This window comes from Arvicanthis niloticus, chromosome 9 (assembly GCF_011762505.2).
Source record: "Arvicanthis niloticus isolate mArvNil1 chromosome 9, mArvNil1.pat.X, whole genome shotgun sequence".
NCBI classification, from domain to species: Eukaryota; Metazoa; Chordata; class Mammalia; order Rodentia; family Muridae; genus Arvicanthis; species Arvicanthis niloticus.
In genome coordinates this window covers 9,832,808-9,846,576 of record NC_047666.1, presented here as the reverse complement: position 1 = coordinate 9,846,576, position 13,769 = coordinate 9,832,808, and the positions used below count along the sequence as shown (strand labels likewise).

The window sequence follows — 13,769 nt, the reverse complement described above, 5'->3', positions numbered from 1 at the left end:
CTGGCTGTCCTGGAACTCACTCTGTAGACCAGGCTGGCCTCGAACTCAGAAATCCACCTGCCTCTGCCTCCCAAGTGCTGGGATTAAAGGTGTGCACCACCACTGCCCAGCTGCAATGGAATGTTTTAAGTGTGGCTTAGATATACTAGTAGAATCATGGAAGACAGTCATGATGAGAGTGTCTTAACTGTTTAAACTGTGAAGGCTTGTCTCAAGAGGTTACTACCAATTTCTGTCTTTGTTGGGTTTTCCATTGTTGTGATAGAAACCATGACAAAGGCAATTTTCATAAAGGAAAATATTTAATTGTGATGGTGTTACAGGTTTAGAGGTTTAGTCTATTATCATCATAGTAGGAAGCATAACAGTAACCAGGAGGACATGGTGCTGGAGGAGCAGAGAAGTCTTGATCTTGATTTGTAGGCAACAAGGAGACAACTCTGTGTTCCACATGCAGTAATGAGGAGGCTCTTGAAATCCAGTCCTACAGTGGTACACTTTATTCAAGGTCTCATGTATTCTGAAAGGCCACACCTCCTAATATTGCCACTTTCCACAGGCCAAACACAATTAAACCACCACAGAATACATGCAAAACTTTGGCCCAAGCATTCTTGGAGTTTGAGTCCAGGATGTAAAACATAAATCATGTAGTAAACACCTCACTGCAGCCAGTATTAAAGAGTCCTACAACATTAGAGACTCCAGTAACTAGGGACCATCTATTCAAATATAGGAATCTACAGGGGTTATTTATGTCACATGTCTTTCAGATTTATCTTTCTCTTCATCTGATAGTAGGTTTTAAGAGCTCTTGTAATTAAGTGAGATTGATGCAGATACTCCCTGCCATCTTTAAAGGTCATCTTCTTTCATTATAAGTGGAGAATCTTTTAACAGGAAGATCCAATTTGAAGTTTGGCTAAATGCCTCAGGGACAGTGTGACTCCATGGTAAGAAATCTTTGGATCAGAAAACTGAATGTTCTTTATGCACAACATTATTGTAAATTACCAAATGGTGATTGTGTTCCAGTTGTATATGGTGAGTTTATTTATGATTGCTTCATGAGTACTTATTACTTTCTAAAAAATGATTATACCACATAGGGGAATGACATATTCTAATTCACAGACCTTCCAGGAAGGGTAACACACATGCATGTTAAAGAGTCAAATCTTGTGCAAGTAAATGTAGCTGAGTTTTCTCATAGGTGCAATGGTCATGTTATATCCAGAAGACCCTGTTTCACAACACTTCCCAAAACATCTGTACCTTATGTTCTTTCTCTCTCCTCTTCCATGATGACCTCTGACATATGGGGAGGGAGACATCTTCTTTAGGGAAAACCACTCTACAGTCAAATATTATCTGCAGTTTGATCAATAATTGGTCAAATAATTGGTGCCTTTGCCTTAAACTCCATCTACAGCAGAGAGAGGCTTGTAGGATGAATACTAAGAATAGCATCATTTGATGGATTTAATACAAGGCTTTAGAAAGCAGTTTGATGCCATTCTCATTCAGAAAAGAAAACAAATGAACAAACAATCAAAATAATATATTCTCCCTTTTGGGCTAAAAACATAAGAAGTATAGACTCTGGAACTGGTTTTCAGTTCTATGTATTACAATTCATATCATTGTTTTTATTTCTGATATGAATGAGGAAAACATGATAAAAGTTTATCTGGAGCAGAAACGACAGTTGTACATTCCTTTGTGTGTCAACAAAACATTGACTAAAATATATCCTGTAAAGTCTTGAACTCATTGTGACCACTGTCTCAATTGCATGGCTTATTTACCTCACACTGAAAGACTTGCCAAGTCAGGCAGTTTCAGTCCTATGATGGGCTCTATGCAATGGCTATTTTAGCATCTTCCAGGATGATGTGAATTTGAAGGCCCTGTGCATTTCAAACCTTCTACCATTCACAATTACAGGGTATTTGTAGAGGGCTCCTCTCTGATTTCTGTATGGTCAAATTACTTTTCTCAGGCAGGCTGTCCATAGATGCTTTTGAAGAAGGCATTCCTATCTCATTATTATTGTTGCATCACCAACCAAACACATTATTTTTCATCTTCTTTTCTATCCCTTAATATTTTTGTCTGACTGACAGAACTATCTACTCTCTCATGTGGACAAGGAGTTTTGAATTCATTGAAGAAGTGAAAAAATCAATGTTAAAGAGGGGGGAAATTAAGTTATTAACTCCATTTAAATGATAGCATATGTTTATGTTAATGGAATTCTATGCAAGTGGAGACAGAAGTATGTGTGCATACCAACATTTGAGATAGTGGCTAGCTGTGCTGTTGTGTAGCATAAACTACTTATTATGAGTTGTTGGCAAACTCCAGTTTCTCTTGCATCAGCCTCCCAAATACTCAGACTGTAGGCACTAATAACCAATCAGGTCAGAGGTATGATTATTAAAACCACAATTTGTGACAAGTTAAGAAAAAAAATAATATTGGGAAAAAAGCTTAGGATGAGGAATAGTAAAATGTTCTGATACAGTTCTCACCACATGTCTTACTATAACCGGTCATCTTGCTAATATAATGTCAATAGATTGGAAGTGATTATTACTTACACACACATATGTATATGTATTTGTATGTACACACACACACAGACACACACACACACACACACACACACACACACACACACACACACATATATATATATATATATATATATATATATATATATATATATATATATATTGTCCTTTAATCTTTGAGTGAATCTTAAACAATTATTTTCCACTACTTTTGCCTATGTTTAAACAATGATTTTCCTTCCGGTCTGGGCCTGAGCACTGAGCCAATCCCAGGTAGCAGATCTGACCCCAATCTCTAAGAATCCAGAGGAAGCAGGGCTCCCAGGTGCTCTAACCCTGGCATTATCTTAGGTAAGCAGACAGCAATACCTGCCCCAAACTGGGAGTAACTGGGACCCATAAATCCCAGGACGTTACTCCTGGCCCAGAGCACTGGATCCTTCCAGTCTGGGCCTGAGCACTGAGCAGATCCCAGGTAGCAGCTCTGCCACCAATCTCTACGAATCCAGAGGAAGCAGGGCTCACAGGTGCTCTAAACCTGGCATTATCTTAGGTAAGCAGATAGCAATGCCTGCCCCAAACAGAGAGTAACTGGAACCCACTAGGACCCAGGAAGTCACTTCTGGCCCAGAGCACTGAGCAGATTTTGAACACCAGCTCTTACCCCAGTAGTAACACCCACCCCACACAGTTCTGATAAAACCAAGACAATAGGAAAGATAGACTCCAGTCAGAGTCAGAGCAGGTAGCACTAAGGAAATCCAGATGGCAAAGGCAAGTGCAAGAACATAAACATCAGCAACCCAGGGTACTTGGCATCATTAGCACCTAGTTCTCCCAAACAACAAAGTCCTGAATTTCTCATAGTACTAGGGAAGCAAGATTCAGATTTCAAATCACTTCTAATGATGATGGTAGAGGACTTTAAGAAGGACATAAATAACACTCTCAAAGAATTTGTGAAGAACACAGGTAAACAGGTAGCAGCCCTTAAAGAGGAAACACAAATCCCTTAAAGAATTACAAGAGAACACAACCAAACTGGTGACAGAATTGAACAACACCATCCAAGACATAAAACTGGAAGTAGAAGCAATAAAGAAACCAAAAGGGCAGACTACCCTGGAGATAGAAAACCTAGGAAAGAAATCAGGAGTCATAGATGCAAGCATCACCAACAGAATACAAGAGATAGTAGAGAAAATCTCAGGTGCAGAAGATACCATAGAAAATATTGACACAACTGTCAAAGAAAATGCAAAATGCAAAAATTTCTCAACACAAAACATTCAGGAAATCCAGGACACAATGAGAAGACCAAACCTAAGGATAATAGGTATAGATGACAGTGAAGATTCCCAACTTAAAGGGCCAATAAATATCTTCAACAAAATTATAGAAGAAAAATTCCCTAATCTAAAGAAGGAGATGCCCATAAACATACAAGAAGCCTATAGAATGCCAAATAGACTAGACCAGAAGAGAAATCCCTCCCATCACATAATAATCAAAACACCAAGTGCACAAAACAAAGAAAGAATATTAAATGCAGTAAGGGAAAAAGGCCAAGTAACATATAAAGGCAGACCTATAAGAATTACACCAGAGTTCTCACCAGATACTCTAAAAGCTAGAAGATACTGGGCAGATGTCATACAGACCCTAAGAGAACACAAATGCCAGCCCAGGCTACTATACTCAGCAAAACTCTCAATTATGATGGAGAAACCAAGATATTCCATGATAAAACCAAATTTACACAATATCTTTCCACAAAATGAGCATTACAAAGGATAATAGCAGGAAAATTCCAATAAAAGGAGGGAAATTATACCCTAGAAAGAGCAAGAAAGTAATCCTCTTTCAACAAATCCAAAAGAAGATAGCCACACAAAGATAATTTCACCTCTAATACAAAAATAACAAGAAGCAACAATCACTGTTCCTTAACATCTCTTAACATCAATGGACTCAACCCCCCCAATTAAATCACATAGGCTAATGGACTGGATACATAAACAGGGCCCAGCATTTTGCTGCATACAGGAATCCCACCACAGTGACAAAGACAGACTCTACCTTAGAGTAAAAGGCTGGGAAACAATTTTTCAAGCAAATGGCCCTAAGATACAAGCTGGAGTAGCCATTCTAAACTCTCCAGCCCAAGAACACAAAGGGAGGGACCCATGGCTCCACCTGTATAGGTAGTTGAGGGTGGACATGCCAGGTATCAGTGGAAGTGGACAGCCTTGATACCTGAAAGTTTGGATTCCCTAGTGTTGGGGAATTTCAAGAACAGGGAGGTGGAAATGAGAGGATGGTGGGAGCATACCCTCATAGTAATTGGAGGAGGGGGAAAGGGGTAAGGGGTTAGGCATCAGTGGAAGTAGAAGGCCTTCTTGCCTGAAAGTTTGGATTCCATAGTGTCGGGGAATTTGAGAACAGGAAGGTGAAAATGGGAGAATGGTGGGAGTACACCCTCATAGAAACTCCCAGAATTATATAGATTAGACATGACAGAGGCAGGCTGCCAGAAGACTAGATTCCAGAATTCAAGCAAAAAGTTATCTTGATACTAAAATTTGTTTTGAGAATTGTATATTGCAGAAAACATATCCTCAGTGTACCTACTCATCAAGCATACTGAGCAGAACTGATCGAACCTCTGATGTCCTGGAATTGCACCTGGATGCCGTGAAGACACAGATGTCAGAGGCTTATCAATTTACTCTTCCTCCCACCTCTCTTCTAATATCTCAATGCCTGTAATCAGCTTGAAGAAGTTAAAGAAGAGTCAGCGCCCCTATTCCCTGGGCTTCGGGACTAAGGTGGTTAATATTGGGCTGTCCTTCTAGGGAAAAGTAGTGGTTTTGTTGGAACAGGGAGGATTAGCTCGGACTTATTACATAGCCATAACCTATTGGTAGAAATCTGTATAATTAATATCAAGATGAAGTTATAACTTCTTAAATGGTAAAAAATTTACTTTGATTTCAAATTTAAGGTTTTCATTGGTACGAGCTGCTTATTGATATAAAAGTGAGAATAATATTGATACTCTCATGGGCATTGTGCCTGTATAACACATTTAGGAATACAAGGCTTAGACTCAGTCCTTCTTTAACTTTTTTAACTGATTTGAGATGGTTAGCCTATGAGTTAAGGGACTATAGCAAACTCATGGCTTTGAGTTTATTGTTAGGGTGTTTCCATATTTTATTTAGAAATAGCTAAGAGGAGTTAAAAGAAAACAGTCCAGGTTACCTTACATGGATAGTTGATTTTCAAAATGTCAGAAATCCATAGAATTGATGTTACTAATATTTCTATATTAATGTTCATTTTGATTAGAGACCTGTCTGCTCCTGACAGCTTCTTGTCATGGATTCTAAGAAAAAACTGAGCATCCTTGGAGTTACTCCAGTTGTGGTGAGACAGCCACTAGGCAAGAATTGCCTCTTTCCATCTACAGATAAATTACTGTCCAGAAAAGGACACACTTGCAGAATAGTTGACTGATTATATCTGCCTAGACAGAGTAATCATCCCTTAGTAATTCTGCATCACTAAGATCTGTCAGATGATTCTGGCCAGAAGTCTGAAGATTTGATGCTCCAACGTTCAGTAGTATAGGGGCTTTCCAAGTGTTCAGCGGTCTCTATAAATTGGCTAAGATTCAGAAGCTATGCTTAGTGCTTCCCATAATTTCAGTTAACTCAGTCATTCTGGATTTCTGACAGGGTTGAAGACCTATAGCCTCATAGCCAATCCTGGCTATTTACTTTGAGAGAAAAGATTTGAGTGGATGGTTTTCAGCTGTCATTCATTTTAAAGCCAAGAAAAAAGTCAAGTTCAAAACTAAGTGTTATAGTTAGGAGAGATGACAGAGTTTCCTGTTAGTCAACAAAATGATGGACTGGGTATTAGGACTATCTTGTACCTCACTGGTACAAACTGGTATAATTATGCTCTAATTGTATTTTGAGAGAAACGTTTTATTTTAACAGGAAGGGTGGTATGTAAGAGGAGCTAAGGGAGAAGGAGTACAGAGAGGACGAGATGGAGTAAGGAGAGAAGATGAAAGAGAGGAGAAGCTAGGTGATGAGAGAGAGAGAAAGAGAGAGAAAGAGAGAGAAAGGGAGGGGGCATGGAGGCAGATGTTCCCATGTCTCCACCAGTTAAAGATAGTTTATATATCTAGGTTTGGTATTGTGTTACATTTCTGATTGAGCATTGCAAATCTTATAAAGCATTTGATTAACATTTTAAAAAATTGTATAAAAGCAAAAAGAAAAAGGGGGCATGGGATAGGGGTTTTCTAGGGAGGGGAAATGGTGAAAGGGGATGTCATCTGAAATGTAAATAAAATATAATGCATTATAATAAATTATAAATGTAATAAATTATAATGCCATTATGCAGCAAAATGCTGGGTCCTGTTTATGCATCCAGTCTGATAGTCTATGTCTTTTTATTGGAGAATTGAGTCCATTGATATTAAGAGATATTAATGAAAATGATTGTTGCTTCCTCTTATTTTTGTTATTAGAGGTGCAATTGTGTTTGTGTAACTATCTTCTTTTGGGATGTTGGAAGACAACATTCTTGCTTTTTCTAGGTTGTAGTTTCCTTCCTTGTGTTGGAGTTTTTCATTATCCTTTGAAGTGCTGGATTTGTGGTAAGATATTGTGTAAATTTGGTTTTATCATGGAATATCTTGGTTTCTCCATCAATAGTGATTGAGAGTTTTTCTGGGTATAGTAGTCTGGGCTGGCATTTGTGTTCTCTTAAGGTCTGTATGATATCAGTCCTGGATCTTCTGGCTTTTATAGTTTCTGGTGAGAAGTCTGGTGTAATTCTTATAGGTCTGCCTTTATAGGTTACTTTGCCTTTTTCTCTTACTGCTTTTAGTATTTTTTTTCTTTTTCTTGTACATTTGATGTTTTGATTATTATGTGGTGGGAAGTATTTCTTTTCTGATCTAAACTATTTGGAGTTATTTAGGCTTCTTGGATATTTATGGACATCTCTTTCTTTAGGTTAGGGAAGTTTTCCTCTATAATTTTTTGAGGATATTTACTGGTCCTTTAAGTTGGGAATCTTCTCCATCATCTATACCTATTATCATTAGGTTTGGTCTTCTCATTGTGTCCTGGATTTCCTGGATGTTTTGGATTAGGAGATTTTTGTATTTAGCACTTTCTTTGACAATTGTGTCAATGTTTTCCATGGTATCTTCTGCACAAGAGATTCTCTCTTCTATCTCTTGTATTTTGTTGGTGGTGCTTGTGTCTATGACTCCTTATCTCTTTTCTCGGTTTTCTATCTCCAGGGTCGTCTCCCTTTGAAATTTCTTTATTGTTTCTACTTTCATTTTTAGATCCTGGATGGGTTGTTTAATTCCTTCACCTGTTTGTTTGTTTTCTTGCAATTCTTTAAGAGCTTCTACTTGTTTACCTGTGTTCTCCTCAAATTCTTTGAGAGTGTTATTTATGCCCCTTTTAAAGTCCTCTATCATCATCATGAGAAGTGATTTTAATTCTGAATCCTGCTTTTTTGTTGTGATGTGGTGTTCAGGACTTACTGTGGTAGGAGTACTGGGTTCTTGTGATGCCAAGTAACTTTGGTTTTTGTTGTTTACGTTCTTGTCAGTAGCCTCTCTAGGACGTCTGTCTTGGGATGCAGTTTCCACAGAAAAGCGACCAGCTGGTTGTCTGCTCCAGCCACAGGGATCTGCTGCTCTAGGGTCACTGGTCTCTCTAGGATGTCTCGGTTTCCAAAGGGGAGCAGACCACCTGGGTGTCTGATCCAGCCACAGGAATCCAGGGAAAGGGGCTGAAAGGGAGTAGCACTCTGCAGGGGTGGGGTTTGGGTGCCTGGTGGGCCCTGTGGGCTCCCTGCTCCCAGATATAGCTCTGGGTTTTAGGGAGGTGCACAAATGATATTACCTGCCACTCTGAGGTCACTGGCCTCTCTAGGAAGTCCCAGGATGCAGATTCAACAGGGGAGCAGAACAGCTGGGTGTCTGCTCCAGACACAGGGTTCTGGCTGAGGGGCAGGAGGGCAGTGGTATTCCACAGGGGCGGGGTTTGGGTCCCTGTCAGGCCCTGCTCCCAGATGTAGCTCTGGGTTGTATGACAGTGCATGACTGATCTTACCTACAGCTGTGAGGACACTGGCCTCTCTAGGATGTCTCAGCATGCAGTTTCCACAGAGGAGCAGACCAGCTGGTGTATGCTCCATCCACAGGGATCCAGGTGAGGGGCAGAAGGGCCCTGAGTTCTATAGCAAATAAAACTGAGAACACTACAAGGGGGGGAATCAAGCAAGCAGAACTCCTCATGGCTTCTGGTAAGCTACTGCCTTTCACTTTCTGCCCTGTTTGAGTACTTGCTCCAACTGTACTCAGTTATGGACTATTATGTGGACTTTTATGCATGGATGAGTATGGAGAATTAATTGTTCCATCCTTTAAATTGATTGTGGTCATGATATCTTATCATAACAATAGTAATCCTAACTAAGACACATTCCTTACCCTCTCTTTCTCTGTGTTCCATGGTTTGTTTCCTTACAAATTTTCTTCCCTTTCCTAATTTCCCTGCTACACAGCCACCACAGTTGTGGTTATATTTATATAATTGAGTTTAAAAATCTAAATTCATAAATGAAAGGGTACATGTAATTGTTTCTAAGACATTGGTCCACCCCTGCCTCCCTCTGATCTCTCTATATATACTTTCAAATGTGGAGACCCAGAAACCTTACTCCATGTTAAGAAGTATAATAGACCCTAACTTTCAGGCCTCCATCTCATATTCATGGCTAAATTGAATATTTATACATGGGGAATCTAAGATCTCATGTAAAAATGCTAATTAATCCTTTATATGTATTCATTAAAAACAAACTGATCAACTGGTTTGGAGTCCAAAGATACAGTTCACCCTGACAGTATTATAGAATACATAAAATTGTTTATGTTTGGTGTATATCTTACTACAGGTATAATGTCCCCTGATGGATTATTCCTTTCTTTTACTTACTTTTCTATTGTTGTGATAAATACCATGAACTTATAAAGAAAGGGTTTTGTTGGCCTCTCTGAAGGTTAGACTGTATGAAATTGGAAAGAAGGCATGAGGTAGAAGACTAGGGAGGTGGAGCAGAAGCTCAGGGCTTACATCTAAAACTTTATACATGTGTGTATATATGTATTTATGTATGTATGTAATGTATGTATGTACACATGTTTGTATGTAATTATGTATACATTGTATTTGCTTAAGTGAATGTATAGATGGCTAAAGATCATATAAAAGCTTGGAATGAGTAAACCTGAGTGCTGTAAAAGTGAAACAAATGATCTTAACCACTATTGAGCTGAGTCTCTGCTCCCAAATCTTTCATCCTTCTTTCTCAAATTTTTAAAAATAATATATCCTCCATTCATTTTCTCCTCTCTACATTCCTCGTCCCCTCCCCAATCCCAAATTTTCTCTCCTCTTTTCCATATTCTACCTTCTTTTATTCCTCTTGCTCTTTCCTCCTTTTTTCCTTTCTTATTTTCCACTTCTTCTGTTTTTTCTGTTGTTGCCTAGCATATTTACTGTTTCCCCATGATTGATTCAAATGTAGTTCTTGTATTATTTCTGAAAAACTCGCCTGCTATATATATATATATTTTGTGTGTTAATGGAAGCCTGTCAGAAGAGCATCTAGAGGTGTAACTTTTCCCCCAGTGATTGCTTACTGCCTTTGATGGTATTTTTGATTTAACCATGATGGTCTGTTGATTTAACCAGGATAATCTTACAACACATTGTTCAGATAATTTACTTCTTTATTTGATGACAACTTTGCACAGATTTCTAGAGGCCAGCCTAGTTCTTCATGATTTATAAACCATGTTTTTTTTCAGTGAGATCTGAAATGCATCAAACCATCATGGGCATCAAAATGGAATCACAGACTTAGGTCTTCATATTTATACTGCTTTGCTTGTATGGTAAGCTATTAAAAAGTATTAAAATATCTTAAAAGTAATTCATTTGTAGAGAAATGGCTATTTCTTACAGGAAGCCAATAGTATGGAGTCAATGCAGTTAGAAAAGTCATTTTGGATTCCAAGGATTGTATCAGGAATTCTTTGTATATATGCGTATTCATTTTCTATTTCTGATTGCAGAAGCTGATGGGAACATTGTGATGAGCCAGTCTTCCAAATTCATGTGTACATCAGTAGAAGAAAGGGTCAGCCTGACCTGCCAGGCCAGTCAGAATGTGGGTAGTGCTGTATCCTGGTACCAACAGAAACCAGGGCAGTCGCCCAAACCTCTGATCTACTATGCATCCAACTGGTACACTGGGGTCCCTGATCATTTCACAGGCAGTGGATCTGGGACAGATTCTACTCTTACCATCAGCAGTGTGCAGGCTGAAGACACATCCATTTATTTCTGTCAGCAGTATCACGACTATCCTTCCACAGTGCTTCAGCATCTTACACAAACCTCTGAGATTCTAACCAGCTGCCTGCACTACACTCCCCCAGACCTACACACTTCCCCTTCTGCCTTCTGCTGCTATGCTTGACTAACTAATACAAAGTATGATTGTAAATTCATGAACAGATAGCCATTTTGATCTTTTGAATTGCAAATTCTTCATGGCAACAGGAAAAAAGGATATTTGTTTTTGTTTTTAATTTCTTATGCTCAAATTCTGCATATTGAACATGATAAATTTATCATTTAATATTATGGAATGCACAATTTCAACATGAATCTCCATGGGCTAAATCAAGTGCCTAGCAACCTATATTCCCACTGGAGGATTCAAAAGAGAGCTTGGCTTGTGCTTTTCTCAGCTGCGAGTAGACTTTCAAACTCTTGAACTGTGAAAATTTCCCTCCAGTTCTCTTTTTCTAGAAATTTATTTGTATTTATATGTTGATTTCCATAAAACAATATAAAAATTATATCCTACATGCCCCCTGATTCTACGTTCTGACACACCATTTCTCTCCAACTAATGTCCTTCCAACTCCTAGTGTTCCCCCTAAGTTCGTGTGACATAGACAAGTGTCAACTCACATTTATACACATGTTCCCATCACAGTTGTACACACATACACATGCATACACACAAAGTTTTATGAGTATATAAAAATCTAGGTTGCAAATATCAGAGAAAATATGATGTTTAACATTTTAACCAATATACCTGATCTATGCTTCTTAATCCTATTTCACCTGTCTCTGCTATCTTCTCATCTACTTTCATAATGTGGAGACTCTAATATCTCATTCTATATTATACTACACTAATGGTAAACATAATTTAGTATCATGAGAATTGTTTGTTTTCTCTCTTAAAATCATTGAAGTGGCTTCCAGTTTCTATCTGTGCCTGGAGTTGTGCCATGGTACACAGAGCTGATCCTGTGCCACAGAGCTCCATCCCCAAATATTGCTGGGAGAAAGCTGGTCTCCCAGGAGTTCTGGCACCCCTGTAAACACAGGTAACACCACCACTTCAGCTCAAATTCCTGGCCCAATAAGGACCAGCCAAGTGTCATCAGGATACAGGAACCAAGAAACTGCTGGGGACATGCTCTTTCAGGTTTCCATCTGCACCTGGGAGATGACCCTGTGCCACAGCTCTCCATACCTATATTCCTTCCAGAGTGAACTGGTCTCACAGGAGTACTGACACACAGGCTTGAAGGAGGAGAAGCCACAATCAGAGACAGAAAGACCAGCCAACACCAGAGATATCCTTATGGCGAAAGGCAAGGGCAAGAACATAAGCAACAGAAACCAAGGCTACTTGGCATCATCATAACCCAGTTATCCCACTACAACAAGACCTGGATACCCCAACACACCAGAAAAGCAAAAATCTGATTTAAAGTCACATCTCATGATGATGATAGAGGACTTCCAGAAGAACACAAATAACTTCTTTAAAGAAATACAAAAGAACACAGGCAAATAGGTAGAGGTCCTTAAAGAGAAAACACAAAAATCCTGAAAGAATTAAAGGAAAACACAACCAAACAGGTGAAGGAATTGAACAGAATCATCTATGATCTAAAAATGGAAATAGAAGCAATTAAAAAATCACAACCCCCGAGATAGAAAACCTTGGGAAGATATCAAGGGTCACAGATGCAAGGATCACAAAAAGAATAAAAGATATAGAAGAGAGAATCTCAGGGGCATAAAATGCCATAGAAAACATTGACACAGAGGTCAAAGAAACTGCAAAATGCAAAAAGTTCCTAACCCAAAACATCCAAGAAATCCAGGACACAATGGGAAGACCAAACCTAAGGATAATAGGTATAGAAGAGAGCAAAGATTTCCAACATAAAGGGCCAGTAAATATCTTCAACAAAATTATAGAAGAAAACTTCCTTAAAGAAAGAGATGCTCATGAACATACAAGAAGCCTACAGACCTACAAATAGACTGGACCAAAAAAGAAATTTCTCCTGTTGCATAATAATGACACCAAATACACATGACAAAGAAAGAATACTAAAAGCATTAAGAAAAAAAGGTCAAGTAACATATAATGGCAGCCCTATCAGAATTACAGCAGATTTGTTACCAGAGTCTATAAAAGCCAGAAGATCCTGGGCAGATGTCATATAGATCCTAAGAGAACACAGATGTCATCCCAGGCTACTATACTCAGCAAAAACTCTTAATTACCATAGATGGAGAAACCAAGATATTCCATGAGAAAACCAAATTTACACAATACCTTTCCACAAATCCAGGCCTACAAGGAATCATAGTTCAACACAAGAAGGGAAATTATACCTTAGAAACAACAAGAAAATAATCTTCTTCCAACAAGCCGAAAAGAAGGTAGCCACTCAAACATAACTCTAATAACAAAAGTAACAGGAATCAATAGTCACTATTCCTTAGTATCTTTTAATATCAATGGACTCAATTCCCCAATAAAAAAACAGGGCAGTTGGCATACCCAATGATTTATAGAATTTCAAAAGTGGACTCTAGGGTTCTTGACAAACTCAGTGACAATGGGCCAAAGAACATACATATTTCATATTCAAATTCAGCATCATGGGGGCTCAAGATGTTATACTTTCCATGTATGAGGCACACAACTTTTTAGAGTTCTATAACCTAAATAAAAACCTCCATGCTTAGATGG

At 38.6% G+C, this 13,769-nt stretch overlaps 1 pseudogene; it reads left to right on the top strand.

Moving 5' to 3' along the window:
* Positions 1 to 10,733: 10,733 nt before the first annotated feature.
* Positions 10,734 to 11,171, top strand: LOC117715037 (Ig kappa chain V region Mem5 pseudogene; annotated as a pseudogene).
* Positions 11,172 to 13,769: the final 2,598 nt, after the last annotated feature.